Source organism: Aythya ferina (genome assembly GCF_964211825.1).
Source record: "Aythya ferina genome assembly, chromosome: 5".
NCBI classification, from domain to species: domain Eukaryota; kingdom Metazoa; phylum Chordata; class Aves; order Anseriformes; family Anatidae; genus Aythya; species Aythya ferina.
This window is the reverse complement of record NC_140301.1, coordinates 28,170,962-28,191,606: the sequence shown is the minus strand read 5'-3', so window position 1 is coordinate 28,191,606 and position 20,645 is coordinate 28,170,962. Positions and strand designations below refer to the sequence as shown.

At 39.9% G+C, this 20,645-nt stretch overlaps 1 protein-coding gene across 15 annotated transcripts in view; it reads right to left on the bottom strand.

The window, feature by feature from the left end:
- Positions 1-20,645, bottom strand: part of RAD51B (RAD51 paralog B) — a 459,905-nt gene that overhangs the window by 252,592 nt on the left and 186,668 nt on the right. The gene's annotated exons all lie outside the window — the stretch shown is intronic.

Below are 20,645 nucleotides of genomic sequence, written 5' to 3'. Positions count from 1 at the left end.
AAAGGGATATTGTTAAAAAGATGAAATATCAAACAACATATTCTGACAGATAAGTATCAAACCACTGTCCTGAAGAACATTCTCCAACAAACAATGTGATGCTCCTTATAAAGCACCTAGTGAGAGAATAATATTTTGAGATTTTTTTAGGTCACTCATAAGGCCAAAGGACCAATTTTAAGAAAAACCAAAACTCTGGAATTTTAAAGGCAAATGGCAAATGTATTTTTCAAGTAATTTCTATCCAGTTCATACACTTCCTTTCTTTGGCTGAAACACAGTGCCATGAAGAAAGGTGTGGCAGTGATACTGCCCCACTGATCTGAAGCATAGGAGTACTACATTCCACAGGGCTATCTGCACACAGGAGGGCAGTCTGATGTTCTTCAGGATCACAAGATTCTGGCTAACAGCAACAACTGGTGCTACCTACACAGTGCTACAAAACATTTAGTTCTCTGACAGCATGAACGAAAGTCTTGCTTGCAAGAGAAAAGCAGTCCCTTGCACTTCTGAACATGTACTTCTTTTCTAATAACAGAAAACATGAAAGCAAACAGTCAATTCCATAGATAGGAAGGCGTATAACCTCAATTACCTCTTAATGCTTTGGGGATCTCTAAGCCACTGCAGTTTCTGCAATTACAACTGGTCTCCACTTAGAAGACTAACAAAAACTGCAGAAACATGTAGGTGGTTTTTTGTTGTTGTTTTCTTCAAAGAACCAAGGTGGTCCTTATTCTTTACTTAAAACTTACTCCACTCCAGACTCAACAGCCTGTCTTCAGCTGTATATGACACGGGAGGAAGGGAGACTGGAATCGCGCATGCTACTCTATGGATACGGCTTCATGATGCTACTGGAATAAACTAACAGCTTGCCACAGCTAAAAGGAAGACAAATATCTCTCTGCTCTTAAACCCGCAGCTCAGAGGCTATTCTGGCAGCCGGGCATAAGATACAACAATATGGCACAACACTGAGAGCTTTCCCCGATCAGGTACTAAGAAACATGCTGAAAAAGAACACGCTAACAAAAACTTCTATGCACATACATAGTGGTGGGATATGAAGTTTTCATTGGCACACTTTTGCAATGATCGCATTATTCACATGTGTCAAAAGCTTTGTAAGCAATGCAGTCATCCTATGCCTTTGCCAAGGTAATCTTACACTGTGCCATCATGTATGTTATTTATGCACCACATAGTAAAGGAACGATACCATATTTAAGGATCTTTCTTAAAGAACAAAGCCTAAATAACCTAGACTTTATGCTGCTCTTCTTCAAAAGAAACTCATTCTACACACTTCGAAAATAAAAATGGAGAATAATTCTACTATTTGTTTTAATCTTTGAGATTTTTTGGCTTCCTCTTCAGCTGGGATCTCCACAGACCTGATAGCTGTAGAAGCATAAATTTTCTTCACTCTTATGTTTAACCCAAGCTACACCTCCAAACTTACTCTTCAACTTCTGATGTGTCCTTCAATACCATTCAACACTAACAACACTCTAGACACCTTGTTACACCAGTTGAAAGTGTCTTAAAAGAGGTACAGTTAAAAAACGTGCACACTTCCTCTGAGATGAAGCCATATGCATGTGCAGAATGCTTATTTTGGAATTCACTGAAAATTATTCTTCATTTCTGCAAGCCTGCAGAGCCTACAGAGAGATTCGGTTCTCCCATAAGTACAAATCAAGGGGCTGTTAGCTAAGCACTAAATGTGGCGTTAAATTTCGTCACACTTCTGCAGCCTCATTTACTGCAAAATTCTTGCATCAGGTGCAGCTGTGCATTCCTATATCATCAACCAATATTCATTTCGGTGCACCTAGCATAATGCAGTTTGAATCTCACTCTGTAGGTGTGCAGAGTGCTTCAAACCCTGGCTCAAACACAAGCTATGGGTTGCTAACAAAAGGAGAAAAGCAGGCCTTTAGTCACCTTCATCTCCAAAGAAAAATGTTAAGGCAGTCAGATTTAGAAAACTCCTCTTAATATATGTATCTTTTAATAAAGGTGCAAAAATCCAATTTCGTCCCCTTACTGGAAATTGCTAAGATTTCTTTAATTTTTCCCAGAGTAAAACCTTGGTCAGCAATACTTTGGCAGTGAATAGTGGCACACAAACAAAGCCCTGTGGTTTCGTCAGTCTCCAAGCCTATATTCAGTTTGAGGCCCTGAATACTGTTACCATGTGCTTCCCAGTATCACATCTAAAGAACCTATTAGCTTCTGTCCAAAGTCTCCTTCACCAACCTGAAATATGTGTTTAAACTCCATTGCTTTGAAATGGACATATGGCTATCCTTTGAAATGGAACGAAATATATTCAGAGAATTATAAATAGGCATTTGAGGAAACTGTTACGCCCAAGTGTGATACAGAGAAAATGCCCAGGTAAACAAAGGAGATAGGGAGTAAAACAGCTGTGTGCCTTCCTCATGAGTACAATTTTAAACTAAAAGAGGAGAGAATTAGATCAGATGTTAGGAAGAAATTCTTTACTCAGAGGGCAATGAGGCACTGGTGCAGGTTGCCCAGAGAAGCTGTGGCTGCCCCATCCCTGGAGGTGTTCAAGGCCAGGCTGGATGGGTCTCATGGGAGGTGTCCCCCCTGCCCATGGCAGGGGGCTGGAACTAGAAGGTCTGTAAAGGTCCCTTTCAACCCAAACCATTCTGTGATTCTGTGCTTTGTGCATGGAGAGAACCAGCTGAATCTCATACAGTGCTCAGTTCTGATCTTAGGAACTCCTTATCTTACGAATAACCAACATTAGGTGAGCGAGGGTTAGAATATTTTCCTTTGGTCTGCTAGATGTCACACTTCAAAGAAACCATCTCTCAATGTTAAACAGTGCCTGGAAACAGTCTGGGGTCACAAGTCCAAGCAGATTTACTAGAAAGAGTGCCTTGCATTGAATTAGCAGTAGCACTTCCTCAACTTTTCCTTGGAGATCTGCCATTGAAATACAGATCAGATTTACCCTGTTTAGTACAGGAGACCTGCCAAATCCACAGTCTAAGTAGGTAAGGAAAAGTTGCCTCTGTTGTGGTTCCTTTTGACAGATACTGGACAGTATTACCAGCCAAGCACAGCTTCCACTTATTCCACAGATGCAATGCCAGTCATGAGTTTATTTTCTTTCAGCAGAACAATCAACAATGAGAACATTAAAATATCATGTAGCAACTTTATCATATTAAAATACATAGTATTTTAATAGCAGCTCCTATTCTCGGCATTAATGGAACAAAATATTTTCATTATCAGAGGTACTTTCATTACCACTATGGCACTAAGTCACAAAAAAAACATAATACCTCTTCATGCACAACCGAGGCCTGACACATGCAACAGGTAAGGAGATTTTGTTACTGCTTTCTGTTTTTAGCCTGTGACAGATGAAGAACATAGAGCTTCTTCTGCCCATGATTGTGCAAGCAAATGGAAAACACCCTCTACTGCTAAAAGAAAAAAGACCAAAAGGTCAACTCTATAGCCTTGTAACACTGAAAACTTGTCACACTCAGTTTCCTGTGGAATTCAGTGAACTGTCTTACACCTTTTAGCATATTCACTTGCTGCTGGTAAAGGTGGTGAAAAATCAGTTCTCAGCTTTCAGATTCTGACAGAGTTACACCGTAGAAATTCACTCAGATTCAAATTTCAGAATGATTTCTGGGGAAAAAAAAAAGTATTACTTAAAATAACACACAATTCACTGATACAATTTCTCAATCTTATGAAAAAGTTTGTTTACTGTCCCAGTATCAGCACACCAAACTTTGATTGTAAAGTAACCCCTTGTAACTATTAGAAAAATGGCAAGAACACTTTTCCTTACATTTAAAAAAAACCTGAAGAGAAACACAAAGAAATAGGGGGAACACACTTTCAAGTTCCTAATTTTAGACACTTGAGAAAATTCCTGACTCCTCTTATGATCTCCCTCACTTTTATAGGAATAGGAACACTAGTTACTCCAGGAAAATAGTGTTCACATTTCAGGCAGAAACAGACAGTTGTTAATTCCAAGATTAATCCAAAAGCCAACACCTTTATTTTTATAATCTCTTGAAACCTTATATGTCATGGTGAAAGGAGAATCTCCTTCCACTGGTGTGACTTTACCAGATGCCAATTTTCTGGAGGCACAAAAGAAAAATAAAAACACTTATTTAAGATACCCAAGTTCCCAGCACCCATGTTTGTTGAAAATAGCGTAGTTCTTGCATATGCTGAAGGACCTTGCAGGTCCTGGGATAAAGTTGGCCTAGGAACTGAAATATGACTGCTTCACACAGAAGAATAAGCAAACTATTTTTTGTTTGATTATTTATACAGTACAATTTTTCAAGTACTCCTCCTGCCCTTCCTCGGACCACACTGGAACTACTAAATCTGACTTTGTTGTCCTTGTAAATCCCGTTGAGTAAATAAGTCATTTTCTGTAAACTTGTGGTCTCAGCCTCCTTGTTAGTTTATTGCAAAATTAAAGGGAGCTCAGTGCAGAACTATCAATCAGTAACCAGCAAAGGTATAAAGTCTTCTGGAATGTACCGAGAGAGGAGGAAGAAAAAACAACCTCTCATGAAACGTCTGTTTGTTAAAAGAACAGAGCAGAATTCCCCTTTTCGCAAGCAACGCTATTTAGGAAAACTCTTATTAAAGGCTTCCTATTGAGTTGGAGAAGCAAGCGCAGGAACACTCTGCCCTTATTAGCCCATGTATTTGTGGTTTTCACTGTACTCAAGCAACGTCGCTAGAGAGCATGAAGTAAGAGTGACATTCGGTAGATGCTGACTCAGCACGCTGGAGGAGAAGGGAAGGAAATTTTACTGCTCCCCAGCTACTCTTCACACCAGTCCCTTGGAAGGCACCTCTCCCTTTCCCTGAAGCCCAGAGCTTTTAGTGAGGCATTCAGCAATGGGTCAAAACAACAGTGGCTACTGTGTATGCACTAGCAGAAGGAAAGCACACCAAGCAATACCACAAAGCCAGATGGGGCAGGCAGCAATCCTGGAAACAGAAAAAGGGAACAGTGAGAAAACTGGGGCGAGGGCAGCACACTTCAAACAGCTGCAAGAACTGCGGCCTTCTCCTTGGGAACCTGCTACAGCTCCCTGAGACCGGCAGCAGTCTGTCCAGAGGAAGAACCCTAAATTACCAGACAGTCATCAAAGAGCAGGGTACTTGTGATCTTCAGCTAGGCTACAGACTGAATTAGCTTTCTCTTTGACTCCTGTTTCTCCAGAGAGATTTTTTTCCAGCATCAGTAGCCATTTGCTACAAAAGCTGTGCAGAGCTGTTAACAAGCTCAGCAGGACTTGTACCTAATATTCACAAGGAAAAAAACTTTAATAAAACCAAGCATTTTCAGCAAAATCAGGGAATTACAGGCAGTAAGAGGCAAAGACTAAACTGCAACACCGAGATCTGCTAAACAAAATCAGAGTTTTAAAGAGAGAATTTCAACTGCCCACAGCCACTATAAGCTTGTTACTGCAGTGGTGCTTGGTAGGGGCTTATTCCCCAGGAGAGCAGGCTTCTCTGATGAAAAGCCTCTGCACTATTGAGACAATTCTGAGCTCCAGGACCAAACCAAACATATTTACATCACAACTATTACTATACACACATATCTTCACTCTCATAAAACCATTTTGACTCATACAAACCAAACACAGGAGAGAAAAATCCAACAGCACCTTATCTTCTCAAATCAAAGCAAATCCTCACACCTAGCCCCTACTCTTCCCATTGGAGTTCTGGACTCCAAGTTGAGCTGGCCACCAGCCCCAGCACATCATGTTTCTGTGGGGAAGAATGAAGATAACACCAAGCACTCTACAGAGCTCAGCCATCACAAGCAAAAAACTTTTTAACAAATGAAATTCACGTGCTCAAAGCCAAACACCACCTTCGGTATTTAATCAAGGCCTAAATAACAAAGATATTTATTCAAAGGTAATTGTACATGTTGTAGTAAAATCATAATAGCTAACAAAGAAAGAACAAAATAAACAGGTAAGTGCCTGTATTTAACAATTGTTGCTAATCCAAATCAGGTGAAAGAAAAGGTTATTTATACACAACAGAGAAATAGGCTGGAATGGAAATGTGAGCATTGCAGTGAAGCAGATGGATGTTTTCAGGGATAAAGGTCTAGCAGCTAGCCTGACTAAAGGCGAAGACAAGGCCTCAGTACTGAGAGTTGTTTTAGGGTTCATATTCTTAACCAATGTCACCAGAATTTGGCATAATTCCCTGAACAACAGATATATACACACACACAAACCACTGAAAGCCTATTGAGAAATGCTGCCTAATCCTATAAGCAATCTAGCAACAAGTGTTGGCCTCACCTCAGTGGAATTTCATCTGTACCTATTTTCAGCTGCATCACATCCAGGAAAAAAGGGTTAATCAAGCAGTCTAACAGCATGAAGACAAGAAAGTAGTGGTTTTCTAGAAGCCTCATGAGCACCTTTTAAGAAGAAGGATGATTAGAGAACTGTTCCTCAGGACACATTATTGCTAGCTGCAACCATATTAGAGCTCCTAAGAAGAGGACTTCCAGCTCATGCTTTGCCACAGCATCTCTACCCAATTTTTTTCTCTTTCCTTCCTTTTACCTTCCTCAGCAAGGTAATTCATGGCAGCAGGAGTCGTTTTATAGACACGGGATTTCATTGGGTATAAATAGGAGTTGGAAGAAACCAAGGAATCTTTCAGAAACTGGCCACTGGATTTACATCTGATTTATTCTGCTTTGCATAGGAAAAGTACAAAATTATGCAATTCTGTTCCATAAACCTTCTGGAAAAGTAAAGTGCATATTCATATCTCCACCAATTGCTTAAAATAATCACAATAAATTAATAAAGCTTCCACCAGGCAGGGAAAAAAAAAAAAAAAAAAAGAAAGAAAAAAAAAGAAAAAAAGAAACAAACCAAAACAAAAGCATGCTGTTCTCAAGCAGCTACATGCCTTCGAGTTGAAACAGCTACCACCCAGAGATAGCCTGAGGTCTTTAGCCTTTCCTCCTCTGGGAACAAGGATCGCAGCCAACCCAAACGTAACCTTCAAAATTTGCACTGCAGCACCCTTGTGCTACCCTGCCCCATGAAAAAGGTTTGTGTGCCTGGAAGGCCTTCACATCCAGTACTGTGTGTTGCCACAGCCTGTAGGGACCTGTTTGCAGAGACATGCGTAAGGCAGCTCCCAAGAGGAACCGCCACCCTCCTTCATGCCTTGCCAGTCGCCCAGAGCTCTGGGTTAGTTTCAGCAGGCCTTCCTGCTCCTCCGCCCTCCCCTGCAGCCTCTGCATAATGACAGCTCTCTGAATCCAGCTAACTCCTTCACGCAGTTAGCAACGTACCTCTCTAAAAGCCTCTGGCCTGATCTTGGCTGAGCTGAAGCGGAGTGCCGTGCAGGAAATCACTGTCACCTACAGATGGCTTTTACAGCCAGGACCTGCTTTACTCCCAAAGCTGCAAACAGCACAGCTTAAACGTGTTTTCTGATGCATGCCAAATTGTCTCGTTAAGTTAAAAAATTCTGAATTCACTCTTAAACCTCGCACTTTTCTCAGCAAAAGGACTTTTGGTTGATTCTTTCTGAAGGATGGGGAAGAAACTGGATTGTCTGGAGTATCAGCAAAGTTGTACAGAGCCTCAGATCTGCTCTGCTGGCCCACTGAGCTCCAGGCTGAGGGGAGTGATAAGCACAAATCCTGTTCTTTAACAGAACAGCAAGAAAGTGGATACATACACTTTTTTTCCTCAACGAAAAATACAGTTTATTTTATTCACACTTGCTAGATTTCCTCAGCAGCTGTAAACACTGACTGAAAGCTCTTCGCTTTTGCTGGCGGAGTTCAGATTCTAGGCCGCACACCTCCCCTGCCTCATCCAGTGCTTCAAATTTACACGGCCTTATGCAACTTCTGTGACATTAAACCTCACTACCTTCTGAGGGAATAAATATATCATCACCCCTGTTTGTTGCTGTAGAGACACGCTCAGAAACTAAGCAAACTGACTACAGCTATCACAAATTGTTACCCTGACTTCACAAGGCAGATTCAAAGGATTTACATTCAGCTGAACACCTGAGAACACCTCAGAACAAACCAGCATCTATCCAGCAAGTTATGGTTATAATTCTTTCTATATTTAGTTTTTATCTTATTTGGCTTTTGTATACACCTATATATATATATATATACATATATCTCCTAACAACTAAGTGGGAATATGAACTAAACTAATGTAATACTCTAAACAAAGGCCTGTTTAGGACTCATGGCTTATTTCAAGCTGATAATTAGTGTACCAGCATTTTTATTTGATTTTGGCATTTTAATAAGCCCATCAGAAAGAGTGTTTATACTACTATATACACAACTCAATCTACATGTCATTAATTTTATTAATTCCTCAGATTCCTCCCCTATTAATTCCTTCAGGCCTTCAAGACAGCAGGTCACAACAAACATACTGTGTCTTGGATGCAAACCGTAACAGCTCAGTGGGCTACTGTCATTACACAGCTTTTCTAAACCATTTTAAAACACTCACCCTAACACCCCCTTATCCCACATTGTGACCCTGTGCCAACATTTTAGAGGGAGGGCGTTGTTTTTTCAGGCTGCTCCTCAGTGCCTTGTGGAAGCAGCAGAAAGCAGCTTTAGGATGTGTGAGAATTCCCCTCAGCTCTTCGCCGTTAATTCCCCTACAAACCACACTTTTTTTTGCCTGCTCTACAGCACTGGAGCCCTTCCATTTACTTTTTAGGCAGGCAGCAGAGGACTACAGGAGAAGTGGCTCCACCTTGTCCAAAACTGCCCTCTGTTCATTAAACCTCTATAGGCAGATGGCTATATGGCATCATCACAAGACAACATCAAATTGCTTCCACTGTTCTGTAGTCCATATATTCTATCAGTGTCGCAGAATCAAAGCAATTCTTTTTGAGGATTACATAGTGTGCTTTATACAATGTTTGTTGCAGAAGTTTTTGGTTTTCGCTGTTTTACGATAGCAGCTGACTTTCACTGAATGCATTTTGGACACAGACTGGCTTTTTATACTTCATCTATAAGGGCTACCCTTAACTGACCACATAGCTTTAGTTCACTGCATATAAAAGTCAATCGATTTTCAATACAGGGTAAGAAGGACTTGGGATATATGACTCCATCTACAATTTGCCTAAGGCAATTTAACAGGTCTGCAGAGTACTAAGGCAGCAACTGCTATTGCACACAAGTGTGACAAACCGATAGACCAATGGTTTTCTACAAAATGAGTCAGCTTTAAGAAAGAAGGATCAAACCAGGAGGTGACATCATTATGTGGTCCAACTGAGGCCCACCTAGGGAACATTGTGTTCCTGGTTATTTTAGAGTGTTAAACAAAATTCAGCTACCATCCTGTGATGGCTGGAAGAGAGCAGAAGTCATCCAAAAAACAAAACAAACAGATGATGAAACCAACACCCACTTCCCAATCTACCACCAGTTTTGCTTCTCTGTGAAATAAGGCTCAGAAATATATGAAAGAATAAGTGAGAATGAAGAGTTATGAATTATATGTACTACATAAATACCGTACATTTTTCTAAACTAATTCTTAAGCAATTTTTCCTTAAAAAAGACAACAAACAAACAAAAAAACCCAAACAAACCCAATCTACCCAAAATGCACAATGGTGCAGCGTGCTATGAAGTTTTATCAGCACTTTTTGAAACCTGTTACAGCACTCTTTGAAGCTTTGCTGCTTAGCAGTTTGTTTATCCTAAGTACTTATTCCACAAAAGCATATCAGAAAGAAAAAAAAATTAAGTATGTATACAGTCTACAAGTTACAGATAAACAGTCCATATTGAGGTAGAAAAAAATACATGAATGTGCATGATTGTTTTCTAAATACATCTGATCTGATATTGCCCAGAGGAAAGAAGAAGAGAAGAACATAATTCAGCCATGTCACTTCTCTTCAGTATTTTTTTTTGAGGGGGAAATACCTTGTGGCTCAAAGCATTCTGAAATTTCATTGGCACTTTCTTGGCCTCTGCATCCCATGTCTTCTAAATCCTTTCACTAGGAAATACAGTTAGTCAGTATTTCCCCACTAAAATTGGAGCTTATGTCAAATTTTAAAATGACAAATTTCTATTTATGTACTTAGCTCACTTAAATCGGGGTGTACTTGCCTTGGAAATATCACTCATTAGAAATCTCTTTGAAAGTTAGGAGTTGGGATGGAAAATGAACTCAGAAAAATGCAAGGGAGTCATTTTTGTGCTGAGACCGCAGCATGACACATCATCCCCCTTAGGCTCTGACTAGTACAGAAAATAACAGCATTTGAGATTGTCCAAATAATATCACAGACCCATGAAACTATACTCAAGCTAATTTCTCACCTCTTGGGATAACAACCCACTCCTCAAGGTCATTACTTAAATATGTGTAGAAGACAGCACTGTAGAAATATGTTATCTCATTTGTGCTGCAGGGAGCATCAGCCCTGTAGGGTTGTTTTGGTAAATCTTTCCTCAACATTAAGACAAATCACATTGAGACTGATAACAGTGAAACACGCAAAAACAAATCAATTCAAGCCCAAAGGTGTTCTTTGAGAGAAAAAAAAAAAAAAAAAAAAAAAAAAGTAATTTCTTTGGGAAGTTGGTGATTACTGAGAGCACCTCCACTGATTCCACTGGAAATGAGATTGTCTATAAGTATTACTGTTCTCTTTTACTCATACCTTAGCTTTATGTAGATTTTAGTAAACATCAAGAACAACAAAATATTTATTCAGCTATTTGGACACACCATTATAGCTGTTACTAGAACTACAGAAATGTTGGAAGTTATCAGGTGAAGACAAACAGGCTTTGGCACCTTCAGTTATATTAAACCTTAGGACAACCTTCGTAATTGTGCAAGATATATTTCACAATTACAAAGCACCTCCTCTTTGAGAATCACACTTAATGCACCTAAACCATTTTTGCACCTCATTCAAATTAACCTAAGAGAACACAGTTGGGTCAAATCTTTTGAGATTCTTGCTGTGTACCCTTCAAACTTCACATACAGACACAGCAGTGAAAAACAGCTGACATCTTCTGAATAGCCAGCTGCAATTTTGATGAAGATCTGGATTAATTGTTCACTGTAACTATTAACTTTTTATATCTCACATACTTGCTATTAAAATTCACAGGATCATGCATTCTCCTTGGACTATATTATAACAGTTTAGTCTGAAATATTTCTCAAGAAACCACGAATGAGTTTCCATTGTGGAGTTCAGTATTAAACTGCAAAGATAGTGATATTAGGAACTAATTTAACTTTGAAAAAAAATGAAGAGAAGCAAGGTATGCTTAATCAAGATAACAGATGTGCAGCAATAGGCTTTCTATAGGCACGTGACTGGAATAGCTGTTCTTTCAATAAGAAGTAAGAAAGGTGAGGGCAAACACAGGAAAGAAGCCTAGGATAAAGAAGTGCTTTAGGACATGGTTGTTTGAAGACACTGCTTGCTTTTCACAGCAAACTGTGGAAAATCAGGTGTAAAACAGCCACAGGCTGGTTCCAGTCAGACTGGAAGCACATCTCCTGACCTGGGCATGGGGCGGGAGAGTGGTGGTTGCTGGATGCTGCACACTGGGATTGACGTGCCACTGGGAGAGTGGCCCAACACAGACTTTCTCAAGGAAGAATGTCTCAAGGAAGAATGGGGTGCATTTGGGGAGTTCTTAAGACAAAGATAAAAAATAATTCACAAGATGCTTGGACTTCAAAGTCAGGTACAACAGCAAAGTAGAGTGTGAGACAGATTGAAGATAATTGCTCATTTATATCCAAATCTTGGTAAAAACTCTTCCATGTTCAGGCACATGCTAATTTGCAGAATGCCTTATGTGGTGTAAGACGTACAGCTTCTGCAGGCGTAATGCCACTTATGGCACATGCCTCTAGCTACGCTCCCTGAGTCCTGGAACCATCACAACATGCATCAACTAGAAAAGTGTTTTCAGTAGGAGTGTTATTAGTTCAACAAAATTCTTTTGCTGTTGGCTATGCCTGGAGTCCATTAAGGATAACAGTAGGTTTTATTACTATTTATATATATATATATATATTACAATAAATCGCTCCTCAAAAGTGTAAAAAAATTAATAACCCTTACCTGCTTTACCAAACCTTAAATTTGCATGTATGAAATGAGTATCATGCAATGGACTTCTTTTACTTCAGCTACTTCTTAGACCTGTGTTCTCCTCCAGAATATTAGATGTACACTCCAGTGTAGAAGCTAGCCTGACAAGGTAGGGACTCATTTTAAATTTTATTGATGTTACTCGGTTTTCATTCCAGACTGAGTAAGATTTAATGCAGGTTGGTTTTATTGACCCTAAAGGATTTACACCAAAATGAAGCATGATCAACAACTTATCTCTTTCCACCTTCATCCTTCTGTCCCTAAACACATTTCCAAGGGAAAAAAAAATAAAATTCAGGCTTTCTTTTACCATTTACTCTTCACCTTGCTTCGTTCTCAAGAGTGAATAGGAGGGAGCAGAAGTCCAGCCACATGTTTTCTAATCTTGGCTCTGACAGCAAGTAGCTGTGACTGCTTACTGATACAATAAATTCTTTGTGCCCCATTTTCCAAAGTAGGCATAACGCCTACTCCGTGAGAGTGCTGTGAGATTCAGTATTTTACTTTCCTAATGCTTTGAACTCACTGCGTGAAGGGTGATAAAAACACCAAGTGTTTTAAGAGTCTTCCAATGGTACAGCTGAGCAATGTCTAGATACAGTTTAGCTGAAATAGTTGACTGCTAAATATTCTGGGCATGGGGCTGTAGATCTTGTAACAAAACTCCCATAATCTCCCCCCAGAGAAACCCATAGGCCTTTTTCATTTCTTTATGAATTTTATTTAAAAATCCTTGCCCTTTACATGAGCCAGGTAAATGAACTGTAAGGATCGCTAGTTTGCACTGTGAGTTTGGGAAGGGTAAATCTGGAGAGCTACTCTTGGAGCAACTTTCAGTATGTTGTACGATATACCGTAAAACATCAGTACTGTATCAATAACAGAGGAAAAGAAACAAATACCAGCTTATTATTTATACGTTAGCTGGGACTCTGCCCTGGTGAACAACTTTTGGTCTCTCTTGAGTTTACTGAGGGTGTTTTAAAGAACTATTTCACAGAGCAGGTAGATTGAATAGATCCAGAGCAGTGAGATGACAAAACAAGAGGAATGCAGCGTAGTTTCAGATCAGGCCTGTACTAACTTATCTTCTGAACTGGATAACTCACAGTTCTTGTGCCAATAAAGGGCCAATGACAGCTATTCTTTCACAGTGCACCAACAGATGCCGACCTTGCACTACTTTTAAAATACGAAGTTCCCTAAGGAGCCAGACATGCACGGTATAAGCGGCATGGAAAAACATTCAGTGGAAGGTGTGATTTATGAATAATTAACAGAGAACTTCCTGAAAGAACGCAAATCACTGTGAATCCCAACAGCGAATCCAAATGGCAGCAAGGGAATTGGCACTTCTACAGCATGGCGGGTCACTGAGCCGCCCCAAAAACTGTGCTGCTTTGAAGGCAAAGAGGCCTGAAATTTCATTATAGTTCAAGGACAAAGGCTGTAAGTAGAAGAGCTGTTCCCATGGCGTGAGATGCCATGTATCAGCTGTACAAACTGTTCAGTGTCTCTGCAATGACCACCAGCAGAAAGATCACGTTTTGTAAGCATTTCTATTCCATCTACAAACAGCAAGAGCCAACATCCATACCAAAGGCAGACCCACTTCCAATCCACAGACCTAAAAACTTATTGCATTTGAGAAATGGCTGGATATGAGCTTTACAGTTCAAGTCCTTCTTCTCGGTAATGGCTCTTGATGTCTCAGTAGCCCAAATCCCACAGACATTATTAAATTTCAAGCATTTGTGCAATATATTTCTGATATTCTGTGGCCTTGTCATTGGATTCAGGTAACAAAAAGAATATAGACACAAATAATTCCAAATCCCACTGTGCAAGTGTGCAGCATTAGCTTCCGTGGGCCAAAACAACAGAAAAAAAAGTGCTCATTTAGGAAATTTTTCAGATAGTCTCAAAACACTACAATGACTCAGATCCTGAATCTCAGAAGAGGTAGTAGACAGGAATTATACCATCTGTTTTATCGACCAGAAACCTGAGGTAGGAGTTTGGGAGACCTTGCCAATATTTGGGCACCAATATTTGACAAGTCTCTATAAATGACAGCAAATCTGTAGAACAGTTAAAGGGAGCAGCAACAGCAGGGATGCATTGTCTGATACTGATAGGGAATTTGCTGGGAGTTGAAATACCTATGAGTATATCCTTTCCTGAAGGTCATGTTCCCCCACCCCTAGCCTTCCTCAGAATGCCTCCCAAGCTGAAAGCAAACTTATCTGTCTTATCTCCCAGCATGAAAGGTGGAAGACAGAATCACATCACCTATAAAAGTTGTAGCAGAGTAAAGACCAAGGTGTTAAAGAGTTTGGAAGAACTAATTCTTTTCCAAAATCATCTGAAACTCTTGTTTCAGTATCACACAAAGCAAAACTTCTTAACTCTGCCTAGGCTTTCCACTAAGCTTTCTAATTTTATTTGAATGTGGAACTCAAAATCCAGGGGATGCAAAACAGTAGGGATTTAAACAAAAGGATTTTACCAAGTGTTCACTGGTCTAAATTACCTGAGTTTTATAATGCAAAAGCCCAGGCTTGCTGTTTCCTTCTCTCTTTTGTATCAAGAAAAGAGGAAACTAGATAACAGTCTGTTAGAAAGTGGAGATCACAGTGAAGAAAGGCATTTTAGCTGAGAGCTAGAAATAAAAATAATAATAATAATAAAAAAAAAAAAAAACAAACAAACAAACAAAAACAGAGAAATATCTTTTAGAGCAAAATATTCATACTCAGACTGACCTAAATTCAGGCTATTGTCAAACAGCATCCAATCTGGGACCCTGGCTGTGCAGGAAAGGAAATACTTCTGGAGGGGAATGTATTTATTTATAAAAAGACCCGGAGAATGGGAAGCAGACAGAACTCAGTTCATTGGAGGTGGTCAAAAAGTGTCAGGCCTAGAAGGAGTTAACAGTACAGCATTCACACAGTTCTGGAAAACAAAACATCAGAAGAGAGACAAAACCAAAGAACAAACTCAAAAAGTGTTCCCACTCAGTGCAGCACTTAAGCATGCACTCAATTTTAAGTATATACTTAAAATGCTAATTAAAATATGTTTAAGTGCTTTCCTGAGTTGAGGCCAAAGAATTCTATCAGATGTTGATGGGAAAAAAAAAAAAAAGGCAGTATTCACAGTGTTCTACTTAGTATTGCAATGCAAAACAGGTTATTAAAAGACAAAATGCTGTATGAGGCAGAGGTTGCATATTCTTTTAAGAGTACATTGCAGCTAGCCAGACACTACTGAATTGCAGGGTTATAAAAGGGAGGACTTCAAGTGGTGGTGGTGGTGTGATGACACAACACTACACCTGAACCCGGGGTGTGGACAGATTGAGATCATAGAAAGAATGCATTTCAAGTTTCAAACAATCAAGTATTTTAAGCATGCACATTTTCAAGAATAAATACAAATATAATATTAAGAGTTTAAGGAAACAATGTCAAGCAAGAGGGTATAGCAACAGAAATGGATTTAGGCAAACTAGACACTTTAAAAAGGCTATGGAAAAAAAAGTATCTAGGCACAGAGGAGGGAGTGACTAGGTTGCAGGTAGATCAAAGTAATGTTATACTAAAAGAATAGCAGATAATGTTCCATTATTGCTAAATCTTCATACTACACACTCACAACATTAGAATACAACCACTATTTTCCTGTGTTTCTAGAGAAACAAATACAGTATTTCTCTGTCTACTTTCCCTGAAGTGTGGAAAAGCATAAAACGTTCAGACTAATAATACCAACAACCAAGGCAATTAAGCCCATTAAGATTATTGTTCTTACTTCATTTACAAGCTGCAATCAAAGGTCAGCATTGAGTGTTTTAGAGATATCTGGCACATCTAGGGAATATTACAAATGCCTAACCATCTGACACTAGTGACCACAGTTTGAAAACTTCAGAAGCCAGCTTAGTGCTGTTTAATTCAGAAAAGACAGGAAGTTGAAAATCAGCTCAAAAGTAAATCTAAAAGCCTGTAGCTGTTACAGAAGGCCTACATATAATACAAATATTCATCTCAAGACAGAGAGCCCTAATAACAAATCGAGCAAAAAGTTTAAATATGATTTTCAAGAGACAAGCAGACCTTACAAAATGAGCATTCAAACTACTACAGCTGATGGAGAGGAAAATAAATTACAACAGTCAATATATAAGAATGAAATCCAGAGAACTCTGATGGAATTGGAAAAGCAAATAAACAAGGACATAAAAACAAACAAATTCCTGAAGAATGTCTAAAGCAAGTAAACAAAGAATCTGCTGGGAAGAAAAAGTGAAAGGGGACAAGGACCACTTACAGAAATAGTATGATTATGTTAAATACATCCTCAGTGAAAAAACAACCTTAGACAAACACTTAAATTGATCCCACAGCTATTTTCAAATAAGAGAGATCATAGAAATTTACAATCATTAAGGTTGGAAAAGACCTCCAAGATCATCTGGTCCAACCATCCACCTACCACCAGTATCACCCACTAAATCGTGTCCCTACCAGGCCCAACCTTTCCTTAAACACCTCCAAGGATGAGGAGATGCCAGAATCTATGGGATCAAAAGGATACTGAAGTTGCAAGTTAAAGAGAAACCTGTCAACACAATTGGAGGGAATACACCTTAGGTATGAAAGAGTCCTCACAAAGTTCACTTTCAGAGTGGATGAACCCCTAAAAAAATCCACTGTAAAGCAGCTGCATCACAGCATTTGCACATAAACATGCCCCAGTTCCTTTTCTCACTCTACATACACACCATATTTTTGCCCATTTGCAGGCTTACCCTCTGTAGCATTACTGTTTTTCACAGCACAAAATAAAACTCCCTCCGACATGTTGCTATAATAAACCCATCTGCAACTCCCCTGTTCTTCATCTTTGCTAGATCTTCACAAGATCACCACCTTACACACAAAACGTGTCCGGTGTAACGCTGGTGAGTCACTACAATGTCACAGCACACCCACGCTAAAACACCGCAGAGCAAATGAGGCACATCTGCCTCATCTTCAGACCCAAATATCAGACTGAGGTCTCCAGGAACTGTTTTCCTTCTTCACAACATTGATTTTTATACGGCTTCATTATGTGTGACCATCCAAAGCTTAAATACATGCCTTGTATTAAAAAGATCATGTCTGTAAGTTTGGGATAGCTGTAATAATCTGTGGGGTTCTGCCATTTGTGTGCACAGTCCATTTCCAGCCACTGCAGCTATCAAATCTGATCTGAATAAGAAGTGATTTTTCAACAATGCCATTTTAGCCATATTTGAAAAATATAAGAAAACACACTGTGGGCACTACCACTGTTCATGTGTTCCTTTGGGGACATCTTTATAAGCACCCATTATGGAGAAAAAAACACACACACTAAAAAACCCTCTCATTTCCATAATGATTTCTAATACCTTTTCCACAGAGAAAAATCTGCTGTATAAGGCTGTAGTTTCACATATGGCTTAGGTGTTTTAAGGCAGTGCTGCAATGAGAGGAAGCCATCCTGCCCTCTCCTGCCTCTCATTCTCATCCCCAGACTGCTGCCCACCCCATGCAGGAAGATGCCCGTGTGGTCAGGAAGCGATGTGGACAAAGGGCCTGATGCAGATTAAAACCAGCCACGTGTGATCCGAATCCAGGTCAGTTCCTCAGTCTGTATGGAAGGAGGATGGGATGATCCCAGTTGTTTGATGGAGAACAGAAGTTCTGATTATACTTATGGGGGTTGCACTGGATGGTCTTTAAAGGTCCCTTCCAACCTGAACCATTCTGTGATTCTGCGTTAGACTCTTTTCCATTGCTACACTGAGGGAAAACACCATTAAATTACATCCTTGTTTCTGGTCCTGGTAGTTCTCCAAATCTGAAATCAGACAGTTGTGACTGAAGAACTGGCTGCAGCCCAAGTACACCTCAGCCTACCATGACTGCCTAGCAAGGTGAAGGCAGCTGTTACCTCACAAGTGGTCTGTTTGTTTCATTGCTTTGAAATGGTATTGTCTGGAGGCCCTCATGGTTCTGAGTGCTGCAATTGCTCCCAGGGAGATGTAGAGGAGAAAGCCAAAGTGTTGGTAAACAGCCTGTGATACACCCAACGCGAGTCACAGCTGCAGCCTCCCTTTCCCCTCGTCCTGCCAGATCCATCTTTCACAGATTCTTTACTTTTTGTTGAAGAATCCCAGTCATGATTTACTAGCAATTTCCCAGGGAGCTTATTTCTTCATTAGAAATGACAGCAAGACTATCCTGTAGAGCAAAAACATTTTGTGGCAATATGTTTACACGAGTGCTTTTCTCTAAAAGGAAAGGATTATATGTATGTACTATTTACATAGATACACTTCCTCTAAAATACCATTTGCTATGCTTCAGCTGGTGACCAGTGCACGTGCATGTTCTGCAGCAGCAAGGCACCACATACAAACTTTTCAGAAATAGTCTTCACAAGGATTTAACTATCCTACAGAAGTAGGAAGCAGAAAAAAAAAAAAAAAAAAATCACATTAAAATTTGACAAAAACCTTGCAGCGTTTTGGAATTGCCTGACACATCCTCTGTTAAGACAACCATCTAGAGTAGCAATGGGTTGTATCTCATACAGATGTGTCTGGTTTTCTCTCTAAGTTCATTGAAAAAAAGTTGAGGATATCAAGAAACCGACTTCCAGTGAAGTTATTCTGCCACCTACTGTTGCTTTTATGGATATACCTTGGATATATCTTTTCCATTAGAAAAATTCAAAACAAACAAACAAACAAAAAAAAACAGTTATTTCCTTACTGGGGAAAAAAATATCTAATTATTAACCATAAACTGTTAACATATTACAATCTTGTTCTGTTGTTGACTTCTCAGCTGTGCAAATCAGAAGCTGTTTATTGCCAAAGCCTAGGGGGTTGAAGACGAGGGAAAAGCTTGCTTGGTTTAAGAAAAAACACAAACAACACAACAACAAAACAAACAAACAAAATCATAAATCACAGTATTCACATTAACCTTCTAAAATTCACATAGAGCAAACTGTCTAACTGCCTTTTAAGCTGAAAATTCTGACCCCAAACACTTCAGTATAACAATATCAAAACAACAATCTAATTTAATATATTTTTTAAAGAGTTATATTGAAATTCACCAGTCTAAATTCACTGCCTGATCTAGGTAAATGGAAAATAAGTGGTATTGGAAAGGTAAGCCCATCACATCTTCGCTTTTAGCAGTAATGGAGCTGAAGTTTTACGAAGTTTGACCAAGTCCTTTCACTACAAGGCAGTGACAAGAATGCGGAGGCTTTGCCAGCCTTGTCAGAGGAAGCACCGACTCCACAAAGTGAACATCGGTCTGCTCCACTCCTCCCCTGCCCTGCATGTTTCCTCATCTCACCAGGCCAGGAGAGCCATGGGTGGCCTCCATCCAAACAGCGGCGGAATAAATGAGCTTAGCTCACACGACCTGAGGGGATCGCAACACAAGACAGCACGGTTAACCACTCTTTATATTAAACAGGCATATTTGTTTGGCCTTCATTTGGAACACCACTGAAAGCTTGTTCCACCTTGCTGAGCCTGGCGGCGGCCCACCACCATCTACAATCAGCATCCAGTTGTCCCCCTGAGCCTCTGATACCCTGCTGCCCCATACACACTAGCCAGGCTGCCACCCAGCCCTTTTTGCAGAGCAGCACAAGAATGGCAGCTTCACACTCTTTCAGATGAGGCCTCCCAGCAACTCCTTTTTTCTTGACAAGTGCACAGCTGGGCTATGAAGACGGGAGCTCTGCATCCCACTGCAGGACAGGACTTGAGCAGCTCCTTGACTGAAGCAGCTGCAGGAACATTGCACTGGCTGCAGCGAGCTGCACGTCCCTGCCCAGCCTCCGGCATGGGGCACAGCAGGGAAGGATTTGTTGGCTGGGGTAGAGGAGCTCCTTCATATTTTTCTCTGATTTCTTTAAATTGGTCTTGTTACTGAGCCCAGTGAGCAGACCTGCAACATTAATTACTGCTTTTTGTTTCAATATATTATTCTAATTTGCATACCACAGCAATGAGATTTTAATGAGACCTCAATGCGTTTATATGTACTTATCCACTTTTACTCCTATCTGCATCAAATAATTTCTACATGTTAAGTATTATTATCCCTATATTTTGAAGCAAATTAGCAAGAGTCATTCAAAGAAAGGCAAACAAAAACTGTGGCAGAGCTAGATCCCAATACAGATCTTGGCCACCTTCCCTTGCAATCAATACTAAATAAACCTGCAAAAAAGTGCATATATGCATAAAAATCAAATTTAGAAAAAGATGTTTTTAGTAGATCTGGTTTCAGAGAGTTGTGTTTTCTGTACCAAAATGGAAG